Below are 25,000 nucleotides of genomic sequence, written 5' to 3'. Positions count from 1 at the left end.
TAATATGGCGAAATGAAACGGAAATTAGTGTATAAAGAAAAATCGGATGAAAGAAAAGGGAAAGAAGTGAAGATTGGAAAAATAGGATAAAAAACTGAAAGGGAAAGGAGTGTGGAAAGAAAGGATGAGAGGGGAAGAGGTGGAAAACTGAGAGAAAGGAAAGAAGAGATGGTTAAAAGAACAAGATAAATGAGAATGGAAACGATTGGAGAACGAAAGATAGGGTGAAAAGGAAGACGTGGAATAATGAAAGGGAAAGGAAAGAAAAGGAGATTAAAAGAACTGGATAGATTGAAAAGGAAATTAGTGTACTGGATAAAGTGGAAGAGGTGAATGATTTAAAAGGAAGAGAAGGAAGTGGAAAAGTTTAGAAGGGAAGAGGTGGAAGACTGAAAAAGAAAGGAAGGAAGTGAAGCCTGTAAAAGAGAGAAAGAAACAGGATAGATAGATAGGACAGAAGGTAGGAGGTGGAAGACTGTAAGGGAAGAGAAAGTTGAAAGAAGGTGATATACTGGAAGAGAAAAAAGTGAAGGAAGAAAGATGAATAAAAAAAAATAAAAAGGAAGTCCAGGAAAAAATAGATCAATGTAGACAGAACAATAAGATAATAAGAGAGGAAAAGAAGTGTAGTGAATAGAAAGATGGGATAGGAAAGAAAAGTGTAGAAAATAGAGGGATAAGATACAAGGGAAGGAAAAAGGATAGAAAATAATAATTTAGGATAACAGGGAAGGGAGGAGGAAAAAAAATAATTAATTAGCGTTACGTATTTTCTTATTTTTATTGATTCCTATCTTTATATCTCTGGTAATTAAATGCAAGGGAAGAACAAAGTTATGGAAGGAAAGATGTGAGGAAATTCTCTCTCTCTCTCTCTCTCTCTCTCTCTCTCTCTCTCTCTCTCTCTCTCTCTCTCTGGTTTTGAATCGGATTACATAAGAGTTCTGAGGCACTGTGAGACTGGAAACAATTTTTATTATTTTTTTTCCTGTCAGTTGCATTTTTTTTTCAACACCCACCTTCTTTTTCAACATCCATTTTTTTTTCTCTCTCTCTCTACACCCAGCTTCTTTTTCTTCATCAGGCTCCTTTATTTCTACCTCCAGCTTTCAAAGACCCGTCATTATTACAATTAAACTAAATACCCAAGTCTTCCCTTAATGTCGGTGTGTTTTTTTGAAACGGTGTACCCGCGCTTTGTGCAATTCATCCTTCCACTTGTCCCAGGTGTTGAGGGGGCCACAGCTGATCACAGTAGCTCTCTTGCCCTGTTGCGCCCACACTGATAGGCTGTGTAGCTCTCCACTTCTTCCCCGCCCCAGATGGTGTCGTGCGTCCGTGTTGGTGTGCCTCCCACGGTAAACTTTTTTTTTTTTTTTAATGTAAGAGAGCCGCTGGGCAAGGGCAGCAAAAATTCAGAAAAAAATACCCACTTAATGCCTGTTCCCATAGAAATGTCAGGTAGGATGATAAAAAAAAAAGAGGATAAATTGTTCATATTGGGCGATGGTGAAATCAATATAAATAACTATTGAAACAGGTTGTTTTAGAGCGGCTTCTCACGTGTCTTTCACTGTGCTGTGCTTTTAACCAGTAGGATGTGGATGTTACGTGTTGGGTCAGAAGACAGAAGACAGCATTGTTTGGTGGAGCAGGTGGCAAGGCATTGAGAGGACTACCCCATCGCCTGCTGAGGTTGTGAAATACTTGACACACATTTTTTTAACGTCCAGCTTTCTTCATCAAGGTTTTTGTTACAACACCCGACATTTTCTTTTTTAACACCCATCTTTTTTTTTCAACGCCCATCTTCTCTTTTCAACGCCCAATCTTCTTTTTTCAATGCCCTTTTTTTTTTTCAACGCTCCATCTTTTCCAACGCTCATCTTTTTATCAACGCCCAATCTTCTTTTTTCAACGCCCATCTTCTTTTTTCAGCGCGCATCTTTTTTCAACGCCCATTTTTTTCTACGCCCATCTTCTTCTTTCAACACTCACCTTTTTTCAACACCCAGCTTCTTTTTCCACCTAGCTTTTTTTTCACTATTATTTATTTATTTTATTCATTTTTTTTTTTTTTTACGCCAAACTACGGTGCTTCTTTACCATTTTTCAGAGCGGCAGGTACTCATGCGTAGTGCAGATTGGTGGTGGAAGTCGAGTTTACACACACATACATACATACATACATACATATATACATACATACATACATATAAGTCTTAACTTTATTTCATCACTTTTTTTTTCATCTCACATCGGCAGCTTTTGGGGAATTTCGAAATGCATCGTTGTGTACTTCTGGATTCCAAAAAAAAAAAAAGAAAAAAAAGTTTCGTACATCGACCAGGATAAGCTGGATGAGAGAGAGAGAGAGAGAGAGAGAGAGAGAGAGAGAGAGAGAGAGAGAGAGAGAGAGAGAGAGAGAGAGAGAGAGAGAGAGAGAACAATGAAATGAAAATATCATACTTTAGAATATTACTACGTATTTATCAGACCTGTGAATGTTTTATTATTTGATGTATTTTTTCATTGTTTTATTATCTATTTTTTTCATTAAAGCAACTCAAATTTGGGAGGTAAACTCATCATATGAACGAAAAATTTAAACGAGTGAAATTAAAAGAAAATCCAGATAACCAAAATGAGCAACGAAACGTAACTTAACGAAACGAAACTGAACGAAATTTCAAATACTGCAACTTAACATAATATAACTTAAAGAAACCTAACGTAACTTTGCTTAACAGAACAACAGAAGATAAAATTAACCTAACGTAACTTAGCATAGCGAGACTTTACGCAACATAACTTATAGAAACCTTTCTTAACATACCTTAACGAAACTCAACCTAACCTAACACGAGAGCAGCGCAGCCTGAGGGAAGGGAAGGACGTAACGTTATTGGATCAGTTAATTCCCTTGACAAAGACATGAATTTTAATGCCACAGTAATTGGATTGCTGAGAATTGGTAGAGAAAATTAATTACGCGACGGAAAAAATGGAAGAAAACTCCAGTAATTAGTGATGGATAACTGTGTCATTTGTTCCGGAGGAGAGTGAGAGATGAATTAAGTGTAACAGAAGATAGTAAGAATAATTACTGCTTGAAAATAACAAGACTAAGGAATCAGTCTCTCTCTCTGGGGGCGACAGCTTGCATCCCACCGCTGCCACCTGTGCGTGCTGGAGTGGCGCGACAGAAGGAGGCGTTATCGTGCCCGTGCAACCCACCCACCTGAACCCCTGCGTGCGGGACGGCTTAGGGCTGCTTTAGGCATTATTGTTGTTGTTGTTGTTGTTGTTGTTGTTGTTGTTGTTGTTATCATCATATTCCACTGTTGTACTGTTGAGTTGTCATTATTATTATTATCATCATCATCATCATCATCATCATCATCATCATCATCATCATCATTACTGTTATCTTTATTATCATCACTACTACTACTACTACTACTACTACCAATATATTTAGGATTATCATTCTCTCAATGGGTACTTTGCCAATTTATTCTCCCAAGAATTTATCATTTATCCTTTTCACTATTGATAATACATACTTTCAACACTTAACTCTCTCTCTCTCTCTCTCTCTCTCCTCAGGCCGCGGGATTCGAGTGAGTCCTCAGCTCGAGCCGCACAAGATTCGGACCCTTGAAGCCGCGAGTCCTTTAGCATAATGGTCCAATACTTCGATAACTCCTTTGCTCCAATAGTCCGATAACTCCTCCATCACCAGACAAGTCACCAATCGATAGTTAAAAGTAATTGATGGGTCATTACCATTTGGAGAGAAAGGACACAAAGTTTTGGTGTGTTTGGGTAGTTTTTTTTTTCTTTTTTCGTTGTTTTACTTTTGTGCAGTGGCAAATCACTGTATGCCGTTGGGCCTTTATGTACATACGAGTAGCTATATGTATTAAGTTCTCTAGGGTGATCCCTTTCCAGCTGGGGCCGACGAGGCTAAGAGTATGAATGATGTGCATGAGTGTGTGGTGCTTTGTCTGGGCCACCCCGCGTGAGATTGCCGGCCTGGTATAAAGATAGATAATCTTTTACTTTTTCTTTACTTTTTTTCTTTCATTAGTGCAGGAAGCAACTGGTCGTAATTAACAAGATAATGACCCTCCAGTAATTAACTGAACGAGGGGTAGTTTGCGTAGTTCCATAAATTTTCAAAGGATACTCTATAATCTCATTTTTTTCCTCTTTTTTTTTCTCTCTCTCATCTCTTTTATGAAGTTCTGTACACCACCTCCATTAGCTCACGGTGAGACGACGAGTTCGGAGAAAAGCGGAAAGGAGGAAGAAGAGGAAGGTTTAATAAAAATGATTTCGTGGAAGGAGAAAAGTGAAGAGTAGGAAAGGAAGCGAAGTAAAGAAGGAATGAAAGAAAGTATGACTCTCTCTCTCTCTCTCTCTCTCTCTCTCTCTCTTCCCACTCATGCTCGTGTTTTCAGCTCCTTTTGCAGTTTTGAAGCTTTGAAGTGACCCATGAACCCGACATGGAGCTCCGAAGCAGTTTGAGTGCGGGAATGAAGCGCGAAGCAAGTAATCGATGCAAATGTCTGGTGTTATTGAGACTTTAGATTGGCAGGAAAAAAAAAGGAAGGAAAAAAAATCTAGTAATGGCGAAATTCTGTTGTTTATTGGTAGTCAAGTCTGGTAATGTGAATATAAGTAGTAGTAATAGTAGAAATGGTAGTGGTAGTGGTGATGGTGGTAGTGGAGGTAGTAGTTATGGTGATGGTGGTAGTAGTGGTGGTGGTTGTGGTGGTGGTGGCGTTAGTAAATGGTAGTGTTAGGAAGTGAACGTGTTAGTAGTGGTGGTGGTGGTGGTGGTGGTAACGGTAATAGTGGTAACGGTGGTAGTAGTAACAGTGGTGGTGTTTGTGGTGGTGGTAGTTTTAATAGTATTAGTAGTAGTAGTAGTAGTGGTGGTGGTGGTGGTGATAGTAGCGGACGTGTGATTAAAAGCATGAAAGAATCGTGAGGGAATTTGAAATGGAAGGAATGACGGCGATGATGATGATAATGATGATAAAAGCGTGAAAGGTTCGGTGGTTCGTTCAGGGTTTTGCGTCCAAATGAGGCTTTAATGAATGCAGCGAGCCAGACGGTCTGTTGCCCTCAGTCCCTTAGTTGTATACAGACTGGCGAGGAGGCTGCGCGGAGGAAAGGAATGAAGAAAAGAGGAAGCTAGACGTATCAAGGTGAGATGAAAGAGGAGAGAGGGAAAGGAAGATGAGAGGAGGAAAGATAGAGGAGAGGATGAAAGGAAGAGGAAGGGATAAAGAACGGAAGACGCTCAACAAGTCTAGCTAAAGAGGAAGTGGAAATGGAAAGGGAAGAGGAGAGGAGGAAGAGAAGGGAAGAGGAGAGGGGGAAGGAAAGAGGAGAGGGGGAAGGAAAGAGGAGAGGGGGAAGGAAAGAGGAGAGGGGAAAGGAAAGAGGAGAGGAGGAAGAAAAGAGCAGAGGGGAAAGGAAAGAGGAGAGGAGGAAGAAAAGAGAGAAAGGGATAGAGGAGGAGGATGATGAGGTAAGAGGAGAGAGAGAGAAGGCGGAGGGTACAAGGTGTAATAAATTTTCTGTTTGAAGAGGCCGAACGAAATCAGGAAGGAATACATGAGAGGCACGAAGGTCGCGTTTGGGACGAAGCTACAGAGGCGTGACTAAGCTGGTACAGGCATGTTGACGTGAGGAGGGTGTGGGGAGGAGGATGCTGGTGATGGCGGGAGGAAGAGAAGACCTGAGGGAGGGTTTATGGTTGCAGTGAGGTTTGCTTGGGTGTGAGCAAAGTTTGGGTGTGTCAAGGGAGACGAGGATGCTGGAGAAGGGTCTAGCAGGCAGGAGAAAGAGAGGAACACTCAAGTGAAGGTTTATGGACGTAGGAAATGACGTGTACTGGGTGTAGCTTTGGAGGCGCAGAAGACCGAGCATTGGAGCACGGTGATCCCCTGTGGTGACCCCTGACGGGAGCAGCCAACCTTCCCCCTACCCTCTCTCTCTCTCTCTCTCTCTCTCTCTCTCTCTCTCTCTCTCTCTCTCTCTCTCTCTCTCTCTCTCTCTCTCTCCAGCAATGCCTCACCTATAAATATGGATTTTCCTTATGTGATAGTATCATTTGGGAAAAACAGTTTTCCACGAGTGAAATTACTTATCCTTTACATGGAAAATGTCAATTGGTAGTGAATTTACATGCCATCCCGCAGTGCGAATTTATGTGGTTATATTGCCACTATTATTATTATTACCAATCAGAGTAAAAATGCTACTTTTCAGCTGTATAATGTAATCGCATAAATTAAAGATGATGTTTGGTGTCCCTAATATAGGAAGGATATAGATTAAGCAGTAGCTGTTCAGAGGAGAATGACATTAATTATACACGGGTTTACAAATATACCGTACAGGTAGAGGCTGATATTCCATGTAAAGAATAATGGCTGTGGTAAAGTTAATAAAGTAGAGTGGGTGTGGTGAAGTTAGAGCAGTAGAATAAGATATGGGGACAACAATAACGCGGCGCCTCCAAGTTAAAAAAAAAAAAAAAAAAAAAAAAGTCCAGGAAAGGTGTGGTAATGGTGTGGAGTGTCAGGATAGTGCAGGATGAAGGGCAGGGTAAGGACTCTCCCTCCTGAGATTCACACCAAGGAGGAGGAAGGAGTCAGGAAGGAAACACGAGTCTACTCAAATCCATCATCTTGTGCCCAGTTTCGCTTTGTGTCGCTTCTTAAGTCGTCCACTCCTTGCTTCTGTTGTCTCTTGCACTGCCTCTTTTTCACTATTACACTGCTTCCTCAGTCCTTTTATCTCCCCACCAAGAAATGATCACCGTCAGACAAAAGACATGTAAAAGTTATCTGGACAACAATTTAACAGCGTGTGACTAAGTTGTTGATTTTCAAAGGTATTTTCGTGGTTCTAGTGATGGCTTAACAAGCGCTCTATACCGTCTGTGGGGAAAAACACCTAGAGAATCCAATTAGTCATCTCAGTGGCCTTTGAAAATAGTCCTGGTGGAAGCATGAAGTGTTTACGAATGAGACTGAAGGGAAGAAAAGAAGAGCAGCAATATGAAACTATTCGAAGCGTGTAAGAATGAGGCTGAAGGGAAGGGAGGGCATCAGAGAGGGAGGATGAGATGGCCAGACAGTCATTACTAGTTATCTCGCATCGAAAGTTAAACGTCAGTGAACAACTCAAGTACTGTTTAAGGAAGACTGAAGGCAGAGGAAGGGAAGACGTCAGGGCTTGAACGTGAATCTGTCTATGCACACTGTCATCATCTAGTTTTCACCCCTGCAAAGGTTAGACGTCAGATAAACCAGTTAGCAGGCTCAGTCATATATCACCGACTGTTAGTGTAGAAGGGAGGGAATCAGGGTGGGAACATGAGGCAATACGCAATCTGTCTTCATTCACTTATCTTCTCAGGAAAGATTATGCATCGTGAGACAAACCAGTTAAGCTCATGCAGTCACCGTTTAAGAATGAGGCTAAAGGCAAGGCAGCAGGGCGGGAAGATGATGATGTTATACCCAGTGTCTTCATTCACTTATCTCCTCAGCAAAGATTAAGTGTCAGACAAACCAGTTAAGCTCAGTCACCTATCACGGACTGCTTAAGAATGAGGTTGAAGGCAAGGCAAGACAAGGCATCAGAGCAAGATGATGAGGTTATACGCACACTATTACCCACTCACCTCCGCATCAAAGGCTAATCACGGACCAATGACCAGCACAGTCACTGATCCCGGTCTGTTAATGTAGAAGCATCCCGCAAGGCCTGTCGAATTCCTGATGCTACAGCGAAATAAGCGAAATACACAAACATTTCAAACAAAATTAGTTTTTTTTTTTCTTCGCTCTTGCAAACATATTTACCAGTAATGAAACGCTGCACGATTTGCCACACGAGTTTTGGGAAAAGGAAACTGTGCAGGGAAAAAATGAAGGAAAAAAAAGGGATTATTCATGAGCTCTTTCATCAACAGCCCTTTGGAAATTGTGGGGTAAGTCCCTGCTGGTGGCGGTGGTGATGGTGGTGGTGGTAGTGGTGAAGCAAAATGTATAGGGAAATAGTAACCAGAGTGGAGCCAAATATGTCGCGTGACGGAAGGACACAGACGGGGCGACTCGTAAATGTTAAAGAATTGTGAGGTTTTGCACAAGTTGTGTGGGGGCGAGGAAATGACAACAATGGCAGCGGTGATGATTGTTCGGCCTTGTTAGTTTGGTTTGTTTCTCGGCTTGTGTCTGTCTGTCTGTCTGTAGCGACTGTCCAACTGTTTCTTCACTTTGCGCGCCGAATTGAGAACCGAGGTGTGGGAGACTACAATGATTTTGGTTTCGAGTTATACAAAATGGTGTTAGTGATCTTATATAATAAAACACTCTGTCTGTCTGTGTGTGGATGTGTCCGCTTTTCACGGAAAAAACATTGAACTGATTGTGATAAAATTTGGGAGGGGGGGTTTCCCTTGATCCGGGGAGTGACACAGGTTATGTCTAACTACTTCCAACCCAAAACCGTCAAATTATCCAGGCAAATATGTCACCGTAACCTAATTCTTGATGGTGGCGACAGGTACACCATAACTCGTTGTTAGGTTGGATTTTCGATGTTGGGGAGAGGTGTGCATGGAGTGTTCATTGTCACCTTGAAGTTGAATCCCATCAACCTACCGATTCCTTCAGTATGTGGTCAAATTTTCTGAGATACAGAGGTCTCCAACAAACTTTGGTTAATAGCTTTGCCGGCCAAATGACTGACTTAGGTGATAAACCGTGGTTTTGAGAGCCAAATTTTACCAGGGTAACGTCGGGTAATTCTGCTAGTTGTCGATAATTTTTTTTTTTTCGAGCAGTATAATGAGCAGACTTTTTGTTATTTCATATTACTTTATCTATCCTTTTTTTCCTGAATTTGACTCAACATGTGTAATAAACACTACTTGAGAACCTTTTTTTTCAGATGCAAATAAAAGAAAACCATAAATAAGAAAGAAACGAGAAAATTTTTTTTTAAATATTCGTGATAGCCAACAATCAGTCCATTTCAAGTACACTTAAAAAAAAAAAACATCCAGGACAAAATCAAACACAAAATATGATTAACAGTATTGTTCAATGCCTCAAAAACTCAATTCCTCCATCTATCAACTCGACACAACCTTCCAGACAACTATCCCCTCTTCTTCAGTGACACTCAACTGTTCCCCTCTTCTACACTGAACATCCTCGGTCTGTCCTTTACTTATAATCTAAACTAGAAACTTCATATCTCATCTCTTACTCAAACAGCTTCTATGAAGTTAGACATTCTGAGTCGTCTCCGTCAGTTTTTCTCACCTCTTCACCTCCTCCCGAGCCCTCACTGCACAAGACTTTCTTCTTTCTCTCATCCCTATTACGTCCACCTTTAATGCAAGAGTTAACCAGTACTCTCAATCATTCATCACTTTTTCTGATAACTCTGAAACTCCCTGCCTGCTTCAATATTTCCTCCTTCCTGTGACTTGAGCCGTTTCAAGAGGGAGGTTTCAAGACACTTATCCTCTATTATTTGATTTTTCTCTGTGGAATTCGCTATGGAAACTAGCATTAAGTGGGCTTTTTTTTTTTAAATACAGTTTTTGTTACCCTTGGCCAGTGGCCTTCTTGCATAAAAGTAAAAACCGCCATACGAGTAGTTATAACGTATATTGGTAGTCATATTGCAGTTACAGTGAATAGTTAAAGTAGTTATAATGGTAACCAGCACCAAAAGTTATAATGAACGATTCGAAAAAAAAAAAAAGACTAGTTTAACGGAGGCATCAATAACCGCTAATAGATACGTAATGTATGGTTATAATAGTATTAATACCCGTCAATAGGTATAAAGTATTAGACAAAAAAAGATGACTAATTAGACACAGGCATCAGTGACCGCCAATACTTGTAATGTATGGGCGGGCCAGCCCTCCCCGCACGTGATGTAATCAAGGACGGCAGGATGGAATGGCGGGTTAATACGTCCCCTCATGATTGGGTAATGACGGGCGCGGCACTGATCCACACACACACACACACACACACACACACACACACACACACACACACACACACACACACACACACACACACACACACACACACACACACGTCACGTCTCATTGCCCGGGAAATGATGGGAAAAAATGTTCTGGTAATTATACGCCGCGTGACATCAATATTCGGAGTGATGCACACGCGTTACACTGTCCAGCACAGCGACACAAGGCCGCACTATCACGTTCATGATTGATACGGGTAGTTTATATTCACATGCCTTGTTATTTTACTTATTTATTTATCTATTTGTTTATTTCTTTAATTTTTTTTTTTTGTTTGGTATATGACATTGTATTATACTTTTTTTTTATCTAGTGTCACATTAGTAATTGATACGGGTATTTTAAATGCATGTGCCTTTTTTTTTTATCTATTTTTCTATTTTTTTTATTTATTTATTTATTTCATTTTTATTTTATATTTATTTATTTATTTTTTTTTTGTAGATACATTGTGTCACGTTTGGATACGTAGTACAGAGTCACGTTGATAATTTGTATGGCAGTTTTAAATTCACGATTTTTTTTTTTCATACCTGTTGTCACATTGTTTTGTTTGGGTATTTTGAAAAGCGTCATTTTTTTTTTTCACATAGTCACCTTGTCACACTGGTGTTTTGTGTGCATGCTTTAAAACCCAGATTTTTTTTTTTTTCAGATATATACATATTGTCACCATATTTTGTTTCGTACACATTAATCTGTGCAGCGCTGGAATGCATGATAATCTGCACATATTTGTTCCTCAATACAGAGTCACTTTGATATTTGGTGTGTATACATGAATTACTGCTACACTAATGTGTATCGGGGTCACAAGTATTTTCTCATTATATTTAGACTAGCAATATATTTCCAATTATTTGTGAATGTATGTTGAGGTTTCGTGTTGGGATTTAATACATACACTTCCGCAGTAGTGTCAGTGTTTATCATGTATGGCGATAGTGATGGCCGTTACGTTTTCACGCGAGTTATTTTGATACACAACACATCAATACTAATGCATACTTTAACAATACACAAAAATACTTTAATTCTGATACCCAACACTTTAATACACAATACTTTAAAAAAAAGTACACGATGCACAATACACAGCCTGAAAGGCATGTACACCGTCACGTGGTCCCTACTTCAATATAACATATTAATACCGATACATACAACTGAATACACAATACTTTAAAATATACACAATAGACATTTTAATAGATATAAATTTGGCTGTGTTAAATAATGACACGAGGAACATTAATGAAGGACACAATATAGTTTAATACACACACAAACATGCATACAGACACGTGATCATGCTAAATACTGACGCGCGGAACACAGGTAGCGGAAGCGACCTGGTTGTAATTAAATGCTCACGTCCAACTGACTCCCTCACGCTCACTCCCTCACTCTGCCATGCTCACGTGACCTACAGGGAAAAGAAAGGAGGGGGTGGGTGGATAAGAGGGAGTCAGGTCAAGTGCTCATTCCTGCCAGACTCAAAACTTTAATGCGTACGATTCCAGGTTTATTCCTTGGAACTCGTTTGGTTTGGGAGAAGTTTGATTTTTTTTTTTTTCCCTGAATTATAGTGGTAGTTTAATTTGATAACTTATTTGTTTGTTTGTCTATTTGTTCATTTCATCTTCTTTTGTCTTTCTATATATTTACTCATTTGTTAATTTATTTTTTTACGTATTTATATAATTAATCATTTACGTATTTATTTATTCAGTCATTTATTCATCTATTTGTTTGTGCATTTATGCTGTTTTACTTTCATCCTCTGGTATCTTACTCAGTTACTATTTCGCTTCCATTTATATCTCATTTAATATTCTCGTTAGTGCCGAGTTAACTGGGAGCTTTAAAAGGTTAGACAAATTAATGGATGAGGATGAAAGGTGGGAATAAGTACGTTTGCTTCATGCAGGGACTGCCACGTGTAGGTCTAATGGCTTCTTGCAGCTTCCCTTCCCCCCGCTCCCTAACTTTTTTTTTTTTTAAACTCTCGTTTACGTTGTTCACTAGAAATATACTTATTGTTCAAAAAATAAGAATCCATAAAGAAATTAAGAAAAAAAGTAAATCAATTAAAAAAAATTAATAGGAAAACAAGTATAAATGAATAGAAAAGAATTGCTTCCTGTGCAGTGATCCAAATAGTCCCAGTACAGTTGGCAAATCTTCTAATTTTGACAATCTTTTTTTTTTTTTTTATGTAGGAGGGACACTGGCCAAGGACAACAAAAATCCAATAAAAGAAATGCCCACTAAAATGCCAGTCCCATAAAAGGGTCAAAGCAGTAGTCAAAAATTGATGGATAAGTGTCTTGAAACCTCCCTCTTGAAGGAATTCAAATCATAGGAAGGTGGAAATACAGAAGCAGGCAGGGAGTTCCAGAGTTTACCAGAGAAAGGGATGAATAATTGAGACTAATGCTTAACTCTTGCGTTAGAGAGGTGGACAGAATAGGGGGTGAGAGAAAGAAGAAAGTCTTGTGCAGCGAGGCCGCGGGAGGAGGGGAGGCATGCAGTTAGCAAGATCAGAAGAGCAGTTAGCATGAAAATAGCGGTAGAAGACAGCTAGAGATGCAACATTGCGGCGGTGAGAGAGATGCTGAAGACAGTCAGTTAGAGGAGAGTTGATGAGACAAAAAGCTTTTGATTCCCCCCTGTCTAGAAGAGCAGTATGAGTGTAACCCCAGTATGAGTGTGAAGCATTTTCCATACATGGACGGATAAGGCCCTTGTACAGAGTTAGCAACTGGGTGGGTGAGAAAAACTGGCGGAGACGTCTCAGAACACCTAACTTCATAGAAGCTGTTTTAGCTAGAGATGAGATGTGAAGTTTCCAGTTCAGATTATAAGTAAAGGACAGACCGAGGATGTTCAGTGTAGAAGAGCGGGACAGTTGAGTGTCATTGAAGAAGAGGGGATAGTTGTCTGGAAGGTTGTGTCGAGTTGATAGATGGAGGAATTGAGTTTTTGAGGCATTGAACAATACCAAGTTTGCTCTGCCCCAATTTTAGAAAGATCAGAAGTCAAGCGTTCTGTGGCTTCCCTGCATGAAATGTTTACTTCCTGAAGGGTTGGACGTCTATGAAAAGACGTGGTAAAGTGCAGGGTAGTATCATCAGCGTAGGAGTGGATAGGACAAGAAGTTTGTTTTAGAAGATCATTAATGAATAATAAGAATAGAGTGGGTGACAGGACAGAACCCGGAGGAACACCACTGTTAATTGATTTAGGAGAAGAACAGTGACCGTCTACCACAGCAGCAATAAAACGGTCAGAAAGGAAACTTGAGATGAAGTTATAGAGAGAAGGATAGAAGCCGTAGGAGGGTAGTTTGGAAATTAAAGCTTAATGCCAGACTCTATCATAGCTTTTGATATTTTCAAGGCTACAGCAAAAGTTTCACCAAAATCTCTAAAAGAGGATGACCAAGACTCGGTAAGGAAAGCGAGAAGATTACCAGTAGAGATGCCTTGACGGAACCCATACTGGCGATCAGATAGAAGGTTGTGAAGAGATAGATGTTTAAGAATCTTCGCTTAGGGGGATCCTGAAGAGGGATTGGAGCGATAGGACAAGATACAAATACGAGATTGTGATCGGAGGAGCCCAACGGAGAAGAAAGGGTGAAAGCATAAGCAGAAGGATTAGAGGTCAGGAAAAGGTCAAGAATGTTGGGCGTATCTCCAAGACGGTCAGGAATACGAGTAGGGTGTTGCACCAATTGCTCTAGGTCGTGGAGTTGAAGGCTAGTTCACCAGGATGGTCAGTGAAGGGAGAGGAAAGCCAAAGCTGGTGGTGAACATTGAAGTCTCCAAGAATGGAGATCTCTGCAAAAGGGAAGAGGGTCAGAATGTGCTCCACTTTGGAAGTTAAGTAGTCAAAGAATTTCTTATAGTCAGAGAAGTTCGGTGAGAGGTATACAGCACTGATAAATTTAGTTTGAGAGTGACTCTTTAGTCATAGCCAGATGATGGAAAACTCGGAAGATTCAAGAGCGTGGGCACGAGAGCAGGTTAAGTCATTGCGCACATAAACGCAGCATCCAGCTTTGGATCGAAAATGAGGATAGAGAAAGTAGGAGGGAACAGAAAAGGGGCTACTGTCAGTTGCCTCAGACACCTAAGTTTCAGTGGGGAGAAGATGAGGTTTAGAAGAGGTGTGTTGTTCTACAGATTGAAAATTAGATCTTAGACCGCGAATGTTGCAAAAGTTAATGAAGAAAAAGTTGAGGGATGTGTCAAGACACATCAACAGAAAGGCAGTCCGAGCTGGGGACATTCATGGTCCCCTCCCCAGATGGGGACTCTGAGGCTGGTGTAGGAGTCGCCATGATAATTTTGAAATTTTTGAGTGAAGGGTGTGTTATTAGGTGCTTGTAGTTTTGTGTGGAGGAAGAGAACTGTCTTTAGAGGGCAGGCTGTGACTGCCCCCTTGTGTTGTGAGACACAAAGGGAAAAGTTCAGTGAGGTCACAGCTGGGTTTAATGATAAGTTCACAGCACCCCTTGAACAGTGCTTTAGACCTCACTGGGAGTAATTACCGTTTCGGCAGGTGTCTACTGCCTCCTCCTCCAAAAGAGGCAGTAGACTCTTCTGTTCGAGAATTGGGACCTTCAGTGGTGGGCCTTTATTTTTGCCTTTTGTAGCCCATGGCCAGAACCCCCTTACAAAAAAAATAAATAAATAAATAGATAAATAAATAAGTAGATAAAGAAGTAAAATAAAATATAGATAAAATAAATAAATAAATAGATGTATAAATAATCTGGCTGTTGGAAGGGTCACGAAGAACTTCTTGTGTGTCAGAGCGTGATTCGAAACCTTGAGTTATTACCACTGATACCAGATCGCTCAGACAGTTCCCCATATTAAGAACATAACATAAGAATGAAAGAAACCGCAAAAGGCGGGTTGGCCTACACTGGGCAGTTCCTGTACCAGCCATGTCATTTACCCTCCACTCGACGGTCAGCCTTCTTGTTGCCACCTGTCTTCTTGTCCATATAGCAATCCAAGCTTCTCTTCAAACCTCTTCAAATTAACCAGTGTGCTGGCGCCAAAAGAACATAAGAGAACATAACATAAGAACATACTTCTCTTGGTATCAGAATTACTTCCATCGTTTTAATTCGGATGCATTTTTTTTTTTTTTATTCCGTGTGTGTAGTTAATTAGCACGCCAAAGCTTACCGAGGAGAGGTGAGATGTCAGTGGCGGTGTCTCCTTTCAGTGGGATGCGAGGCGAGGTGAGGCGAGGCGAGGGAGGAGTGGAGTGTGGTGTTGGTGTTGGTGTTTTTCATTTTGTTCTTTCCTACAAACATTTTACTTCCATGGACGCGTTTCCTTTTAAGGTGACGTCTTCTGTTTCCCATTGGTATATTGCAGGAGTGACGGGTGAATTTTTGTGTTGTTTGTATCCATCTCCCCGATGACGACTTCATAATATCCTCGTTTCAGTGGTGCTTTTTTTTTTTAACACACACACACACACACACACACACACACACACACACACACACACACACACCAACGCGCACGCACGCACGTGCGCGCACACGCACACACGCACGCACGCACGCGCACACGCACACACACGCGGACACACACACACACACGCACACACACACACATGCGCGCGCGGATACACACACACACACTCACACACACACACACACACGTGCGCGGACACACACACACACACGCGCGCGCGCGCGGACACACACACGCGCGGACACACACACGCGCGGACACAAGGGAGAACTTACATATTTCTGGACTAGAGGAAGAAGAGGACGAAAGTGAGGAGGTGCTGGAAGCTGAAGTTATAGAACTTGCTGATACTACTGGAGTGAAAATTGAGCAGGATGATATTTCTGTTGTTCACCGTTTGGGGAGGCCCAGGGAAGGAGGTAGGCCAGTGATTGTGAGGTTTTGCCACCGAAAGAAAAGAAATGAAATTATGCAAAATAAGAAAAAAAATCAGTTAGGCAAAGGCAATTGTATATAAATGATGACATGACATCCATAAGGGCTAAAATGTTGAATATGGTTAAGGAGCAAGAAACAGTGAAAAATGTGTCCACAAGGGAGGGGAGCATTCTTGCATGGTTGCACAGTGGGGGTAGACCTGTAGTTATAAACTGTCCTGATGACTTAGAAAAGATTGATATTTCTGCTCCTCATTGGAAAAAAGTTAAATCTAGATCACAAGGGCCTAGGATGGCGCTGGGGCACAGCACATACTTAGGCATGATATTGGTGTTAGTGTAAATAATATTAACTCTGTTCAGTTTGTTCCTCCCCTGGATTATATTAATGTGTTGTCTCTTAATGTCTGTGGTATCAAGTCAGTTTTTATCTATGGATTTTGTTAACTTTATTAAAGATTATGATGTGATTTGTTTATGTGAAACTAAGTGTGATGATACTGATATGATTAATGTAAAAAAATGTGGAAAATATTGGCTTTAACATTGTCTTTAAGAACAGAAGCAAATTAATCAGGTTTAAATCTGGGGTTTACTCATGGCCATCAAGAAAAATGTTAGTTTTAAGTGGAGGCATATTATGCCTCCACTTAAGTGGAGGCACTTATGATTCTTTACTTTCAGTTAAAGTTGATAGAAGTAGTGTAAATTTTGGTAGGGAACTGGTAATAAGCTGTGTTTACATTCTCCCCTCACACTCTAGATATGGTAATGAAGAGCACTATGATGAGCTGGATGATATTTTGCTGACTTATTCTTATGACAATTATGTGCATGTTCTTTGTGGCAATTTTAATGCTCACACACTCACTATGTCTGATGTTCCTTCTGATACTGCTGAGGACCCTGTGTCTGTGAAAATACCTCAAGTAAGTTTAACTGATTTTGGAATAACTGGGACTAGAGAAAACCAAGACTTAACCCCAGATAGGAATTCATATGGGAAAAAGTTGTTGGATGTTTGTAAGAATCACCAAGTTTATATATTTAATGGAAGGTTAGGGGAGGACTGCAGCATTGGCAAACCTACTACCACACACAATACAACTATTGACTATTTTTTAGGATCACCAGTGATTATGAAGTATGTTGTGGTTTTTAAAGTATTAGATAATGAACCTTTGTGGTTTGATGTGCACTGTGGACTACATGCAAGAATTAAATGTAAGATACAAAGTACGGTGCCTGTTGTAAACCGAGAGGCACAGGAATCAACACAATCAAGTGTAAGGCCAAGTAAATGGAATGTTGGAAAACTATTTTTATATGAGTAATATTGATGAAACTAAGATAAATCAACCGATTGCAAAAGTGGATGAATTACCCATGGATGATATTAATCTAGATTTAAGACAAATACTGATTGAACCGGCACTTGCAACTTTCCCACCATATAAGAAAAGAACATTCATTAAAAAGTCCAATAATGCCACCTCAGTGGGATATGATAAAGAGTGCTTGGCATCTAGAAAGGAATACTACAAAGCTAGACAGAGCTATCATTTGCACAGAAGTAGTGTAAATTTTAACAACATGATCAAGAAAAGCAGGAAATATAAAGCAAATCTAAAAAGAGTGAAGAATAAGGAGAGGGATAACTTAATAAAGAAACTTAGGAAATGTAAGAGTGATGACCCTAAAGCATATTGGAAAATTTTAAATAGTCAGAAAAGTTATCAGATCCCCATAACACTAAATGAATTCTATGATCATTTTAAGCAGCTAGCAGGTGATGAAAATTCTGACAATAGTGATGTGAATATTACAGATGATGAAGATTGTGTGGATGCTGAAATTTTATCCGTACTTAATGATCCTATAAGTGAAGAAGAGGTAGTTAGAAATATAAGAAGTAAAAAACAACAAATCCCCAGCATCTGCTATGACATTAAATTAATATATTAAAAGTACTAAGCATCTTTTGTGTCCCCTCTATGTTAAAATGTTTAATAAAATACTTGATACTAGTGTCATGCCAGCTGAATGGTTGGTGGGTACAGTAGTGCCACTCTATAAAAAAAAGAGAGACATCCAGGATGTTAGTAATTACAGGGGCATCACCTTACTTAGCTGCATGGGGAAGCTGTCCACCTCCATACTTAATGAAAGAATGATTATTCAAACACCTTATCTATCATTAATGAAACAGAAGTGGGCTTCAGACATGGATATTCCACTCTGGATCATGTATTTTTGTTGAAATGTGTAATTGATTTATTTAACTGGAAGAAGAGAAAGCTATTTTGTTTATTTGTTGATTACAAGAAAGCCTTTGATGTGGTATGGCATGAAGGTTTATGGTGTAAGCTTGTGAAGGAAAAGGTGCAAGGGAAAATTTTAAATGTAATCAGAAATATGTACAATAATATCAGATCATGTGTCATGCTTAACCAGATTTCAGACACCTTTGTTTGCAATGTAGGGGAAAGACAGGGGGAAAATTTATCACCTTCGCTTTTGGCTTTTTATGTGAACGATATTGAAAGTAAATTAATTGAATATAATTGCAGTTATGTAAATTTTGGTGATGATTTCTTAAACATGTATCTTAAACTATTTGCTATTATGTATGCAGGTGATGCAGTTATTTTGTGTGACAGTGAGGATAGAATGAAGCAGGCACAGGTTGCTCTGAATTTATAGTGTAATGAATGGAAATTGAAGCTAAATTGTAACAAAACAAAAGTAGTAGTGTTTATTAGGGGAAGACAAAATTTAACTATGAATTTGAATTTGGTGGTGAAAACATTGAAGTAGTGACAGAGTATAAGTATCTTGGAGTGTTATCAAATTATAATGGGAAGTTTCACAAAGGTGAGCTGGAGCTAAAAGAGACAGCCACAAGAGCAATGTACTCATTAATAAGTAAGTGTAGGAATTTTGACTTGCCAGTGGATATACAACTCAAATTATTTACCGCCACAGTGTTACCTATATTGACTTTTGCTTCTGAAATTTGGGTTACCATATTGCTAGGGAGTTAGAGTATATGTACATGAAATTTTTAAAACAGGTTTTGGGTGTTCATAGGAATACTTGTAATGACATGGTGTATGGTGAATTGGGTGTATTTCCACTTGATATTTTTATAAAGAAAAAATGATAGGTTATTGGTCTGGGCTAATTTCAGGTAAAAATACTAAATTGTGTTATGTAATGTACCAATGTCTATTGCAGCTGGATAGGTTAGGGTTTTATACTTCTCCATGGTTAGCTTGTATAAAGAATATTTGTAATGACTGGAATGTCTGGTATGTGGTTGTTGCAAGATGTTCCTAATTCAAGATGGGTGAAGAAAGCTGTGGAACAGAGATTAAAAGATCAGTGGCTTGTACCTTGGCATCATAATTTAGAAACAAAATCATTAAGTAGCAATTATAGGGTGTTTAAGACAGATTTTGTCAGAGAACAATATTTAGAAAAGTTAAAAGGGTGACAGATTATTAGTGACTAAATTTAGAACTTGTAATAATAGACTTCCTGTAAATGTTGGTAGGTATCAAGGTGTCAGTAGAGGAGATAGGATATGTAACAAGTGTAATGTTGAGGTAGTAGGAGATGAATTTCATGTTCTTTTTGAATGTACGGATGTGGAAATTGTTGGGTTACGTAATATGTATATACCAAATTATTACATAAATAGACCAACACAATTCAAATATGTTTTGTTCATGCAAAGTACAAGTTCAAGTGTGATGAAGAAATTATCTTTGTTTTTTTAGGATGGTGCTGCGCATGTTTAGATAAATAGTGTGCAAAACAGGTCAATAGTTTTTCTAATTTCTTAATTAGTAATAGTATGTATCATTATATATGTATGAACAATTTTTTATAAATTTTTTGCCATTGCTTACAGTGTATTTCATTTGTACGTATTTTTTCTTATGTAATACTATGCACATTCTGTATATGATTTATGGTGTTTGTATTCTTTTGCTGGAGAGCTGTGCTCCATACTTTTATATAAAGTCTGAGCTTACTCAATAAATTCAATTCAATAAATTAAGGCAGGCAGTAGACACCTGCCGAAATGATAATTACTCCCAGTGAGGTCTAAAGCACTCTTCAGGGGGTGCTGTGAACTTATCATTAAACCCAGCTGTGACCTCACTGAACGTTTCCCTTTGTGCCTCACAACACAAGGGGGCAGTCACAGCCTGCCCTCTAAAGACAACTCTCTTCCTCCACATAAAACTACAAGCACCTAATAACACACACACCCTTCACTCAAAAATTTTAAAATCATCATGGCCACTCCTACACCAGCCTCAGAGTCCCCATCTGGGGAGGGGACCATAAATGTCCCCAGGTCGGACTGCCTTTCTGTCGACGACCCTAAGTGTCTTGACACCCCCCTCAACTTTTTCTTCATTAACTTCTGCAACATTCGCGGTCTAAGATCTAACTTTCAATCTGTAGAACACCACCTCTCCTCTTCTAAACCTCATCTTCTTTTCCTCACTGAAACTCAGGTGTCTGAGGCAACTGACAGTAGCCCCTTTTCTGTTCCCTCCTACTTTCTCTATCCTCATTTTCGATCCAAAGCTGGATGCTGCGTTTATGTGCGCAATGACTTAACCTGCTCTCGTGCCCACGCTCTTGAATCTTCCGAGTTTTCCACCATCTGGCTACGACTACAGAGTCACTCTCATACTAAATTTATCTGTGCTGTATACCTCTCTCCTAACTCCTCTGACTATAAGAAATTCTTTGACTACTTAACTTCCAAAGTGGAGCACATTCTGACCCTCTTCCCTTTTGAAGAGATCTCCATTCTTGGAGACTTCAATGTTCACCACCAGCTTTGGCTTTCCTCTCCCTTCACTGACCATCCTGGTGAACTAGCCTACAACTTTGCTATCCTCCATGACCTAGAGCAATTGGTGCAACACCCTACTCGTATTCCTGACCGTCTTGGAGATACACCCAACATTCTTGACCTTTTCCTGACCTCTAATCCTTCTGCTTATGCTGTCATCCTTTCTTCTCCGTTGGGCTCCTCCGATCACAATCTCATATCTTTATCTTGTCCTATCACTCCAATCCCTCCTCAGGATCCCCCTAAGCGAAGGTGCCTCTGGCGTTTTGCCTCTGCTAGTTGGGGGGTCCTGAGGAGGTATTTTGCTGATTTTCCTTGGAATGACTACTGCTTCCGTGTCAGAGACCCGTCTTTGTGTGCTGAGCGCATAACAGAGGTGACAGTGTCTGGCATGGAGGCGTACATTCTTCACTCTTTTTCTCGTCCTAAACCTTCTAAACCTTGGTTTAACACAGCTTGTTCTCGTGCTATACATGATAGAGAGGTGGCCCACAAAAGGTACTTAAGCCTTCCATCACCAGAATCTCATGCACTTTATATTTCTGCCCGGAACCATGCCAAGTCTGTCCTCCAACTAGCCAAAAACTCCTTCATTAACAGGAAATGTCAAAACCTTTCAAGATCTAACTCCCCTCGTGATTTCTGGCATCTAGCCAAAAATATCTCCAATAACTTTGCTTGTTCTTCTTTCCCTCCTCTACTTCAACCAGATGGCACCACTGCTATCACATCTATTTCTAAAGCTGAACTCTTTGCTCAAACCTTTGCTAAAAACTCTACCTTGGACGATTCTGGGCTTGTTCCTCCCTCTCCTCCACCCTCTGACTACTTCATGCCACCTATTAAAATTCTTCGCAATGATGTTTTCCATGCCCTCGCTGGCCTAAACCCTCGGAAGGCTTATGGACCTGATGGGGTCCCTCCTATTGTTCTCCGAAACTGTGCCTCCGTGCTTGCACCTTGCCTAGTCAAACTCTTTCAGCTCTGTCTGTCAACATCTATCTTTCCTTCTTGCTGGAAGTTTGCCTACATTCAACCTGTTCCTAAAAAGGGTGACCGTTCTAATCCCTCAAACTACCGTCTTATTGCTTTAATTTCCTGCCTATCTAAAGTTTTTGAATCTATCCTCAACAGGAAGATTCTTAAACATCTATCACTTCACAACCTTCTATCTGATCGCCAGTATGGGTTCTGTCAAGGCCGCTCTACTGGTGATCTGACTTTCCTTACTGAGTCTTGGTCATCCTCTTTTAGAGATTTTTGGTGAAACTTGCTGTTGCTTTGGACATATCAAAAGCTTTTGATAGAGTCTGGCACAAAGCTTTGATTTCCAAACTACCCTCCTACGGTTTCTATCCTTCTCTCTGTAACTTCATCTCAAGTTTCCTTTCTGACCGCTCTATTGCTGCTGTGGTAGACGGTCACTGTTTTTTTCCTAAATCTATTAACAGTGGTGTTCCTCAGGGTTCTGTCCTGTCACCCACTCTCTTCTTATTATTCATTAATGATCTTCTAAACCAAACTTCTTGTCCTATCCACTCCTACGCTGATGATACCACCCTGCACTTTTCCACGTCTTTTCATAGACGTCCAACCCTTCAGGAGGTAAACATATCACGCAGGGAAGCCACAGAACGCCTGACTTCTGATCTTTCTAAAATTTCTGATTGTGGCAGAGCAAACTTGGTATTGTTCAATGCCTCAAAAACTCAATTCCTCCATCTATCAACTCGACACAACCTTCCAGACAACTATCCCCTCCTCTTCAATGACACTCAACTGTCCCCCTCTTCTACACTGAACATCCTCGGTCTGTCCTTTACTTATAATCTGAACTGGAAACTTCACATCTCATCTCTAGCTAAAACAGCTTTTATGAAGTTAGGTGTTCTGAGACGTCTCCGCCAGTTTTTCTCACCCCCCCAGCTGCTAACTCTGTACAAGGGCCTTATCCGTCCATGTATGGAGTATGCTTCACATGTCTGGGGGTGGTTTCACTCGTACTGCTCTTCTAGACAGGGTGGAATCAAAAGCTTTTCGTCTCACCAACTCCTCTCCTCTAACTGACTGTCTTCAGCCTCTCTCTCACCGCCGCAATGTTGCATATCTAGCTGTCTTCTACCGCTATTTTCATGCTAACTGCTCTTCTGATCTTGCTAACTGCATGCCTCCCCTCCTTCCGCGGCCTCGCTGCACAAGACTTTCTTCTTTCTCTCACCCCTATTCTGTCCACCTCTCTAACGCAAGAGTTAACCAGTATTCTCAATCATTCATCCCTTTCTCTGGTAAACTCTGGAACTCCCTGCCTGCTTCTGTATTTCCACCTTCCTATGACTTGAATTCCTTCAAGAGGGAGGTTTCAAGACACTTATCCACCAATTTTTGACCACTGCTTTGACCCTTTTATGGGACTGGCATTTCAGTGGGTTTTTTTTTTTTATTAGATTTTTGTTGCCCTTGGCCAGTGTCCTTCCTACATAAAAAACAAACACACACACACACACACACACACACACACACACACACACACACACACACACACACACACACACACACACACACACACACACAACACTGATGTATGTTTGCAATGTATTTCCATCAGTTCTGATGAACGAAGGCGTGCAAGTCTAACCTGACAAATAGAGAGACAGAAGTGAGAGGTGGATGGAGAAAATCTTGCTCTACTTGTATCCATTTCCCCCTGCAATAAAATGCCATGAAGTATCCTGACTTGTTCCAGTGTATTTCCACGTATTCTGATCCATGAAGGAAGACTCACCTGTTACACAGAGAAATACATGCACGACTTATCCGAATATCCTCAATAGGTATTATACATGCATGGTTAACCTTTACCTTTGAAATCTTTATTTATGAAGTTTATTAGGTAGTATTGTGGGATTCTGAAGACCTTATCTGCTGAAATAATAATATATTCATTCCATATTTTTTATAAAGCAGCAATTTCACACGAAAAAATAAGCAGAAATGTAACAAAAACATACATAATAGTATTTCAGAACAAATATTCAACAAAACGTAATAAAAATTAAAATAAAACTTGTATATTCCCAGATTTTTATATCATACATAAACAAGGAAAAAATAAATAAAAAAACATTCATAATCTACCCTTTTTATTTCAGATCCTCTTTTGACCGGAAAGGGAACAGCTAAACGGGTCCCCAGATCACGATGCCCAGTCGCCGCCCAGGTGTAGTGAGAGGAGAGTGTGGTGTCAGGTTCCTCAGTGCTCCTCATGCCTCCCCTGCCTGCCCCGGGTGTCTCCTTCAGCTATGAGGGTAGGCAGGGAGAGGGAGGGCGAGGGATGGTGGATGAAAGGGAGTAGTAGTAGTAGTAGTAGTAGTTGTTGTTGTTGTTGTTGTTGTTGTTGTGGTGGTGGTAATTTTGACTTTTTGAAAAGAGAAAGACATGGGATTATATAATCCCATTATATAATCATTATATAATTATTATATATTATATAATAATGGTGATGGTAGCAGTAGTAGTTGTGGTGGTAGTAGTAATGATAGCGGTAGTTTAGATTTTTCGGTTTTTTGAGCAAGAAATTGAAGATAGGGAACATGTAATAAATGAGAAGTAGTAGTAGTAGTAGTAGTAGTAGTAGTAGTAGTAATTTAATCTGCACCCACCACTTGTTTCACCACCACTCCACATGTCTGCCTACCACCACCCCATAAATTGCGTCACCGTAACATTCGCCGGCGATGTAGCGACGCCACCAACAACAACAACAACATTGATATAATAGACGCCCAGCGATGCACGGAGCACCATTAACGAGAGAGAGAGAGAGAGAGAGAGAGAGAGAGAGAATCCTTTCAGTGTTCGATGATGACAAGAAAGCTAATTCGCGTGTAGGGAGGAGGAGGAGGAAGGAAGGAAGGAAGGAAGGAAGGAAGGAAGGAAGGAAGGAAGAGAGGAAGGGAGGGAAGGAAGAAAACACGATGAAAAAAAGGAGAGGAAGAGCAAATGAAAGGAACGTGTGAAAAGACATAAAGAAAGCGAAAGGATGAGGAAGGACAGAAAGAAAATGAGAGAGAAC

At 40.2% G+C, this 25,000-nt stretch overlaps 1 long non-coding RNA gene across 5 annotated transcripts in view; it reads left to right on the top strand.

The window, feature by feature from the left end:
- Positions 1-25,000, top strand: part of LOC135111749 (uncharacterized) — a 198,460-nt gene that overhangs the window by 134,036 nt on the left and 39,424 nt on the right. For all 5 annotated transcript variants that reach the window (XR_010273898.1, XR_010273897.1, XR_010273895.1 and 2 more), the window contains exons 4-5: positions 3,610-5,219; positions 24,078-24,233. This is a non-coding gene — a long non-coding RNA (uncharacterized LOC135111749). The remainder of the gene's footprint in view (positions 1-3,609; positions 5,220-24,077; positions 24,234-25,000) is intronic.

Source organism: Scylla paramamosain, chromosome 22 (genome assembly GCF_035594125.1).
Source record: "Scylla paramamosain isolate STU-SP2022 chromosome 22, ASM3559412v1, whole genome shotgun sequence".
Lineage (NCBI taxonomy): Eukaryota > Metazoa > Arthropoda > Malacostraca > Decapoda > Portunidae > Scylla > Scylla paramamosain.
Note: the sequence above shows the minus strand (reverse complement) of the source record. Positions and strands in the feature narration are given on the sequence as shown.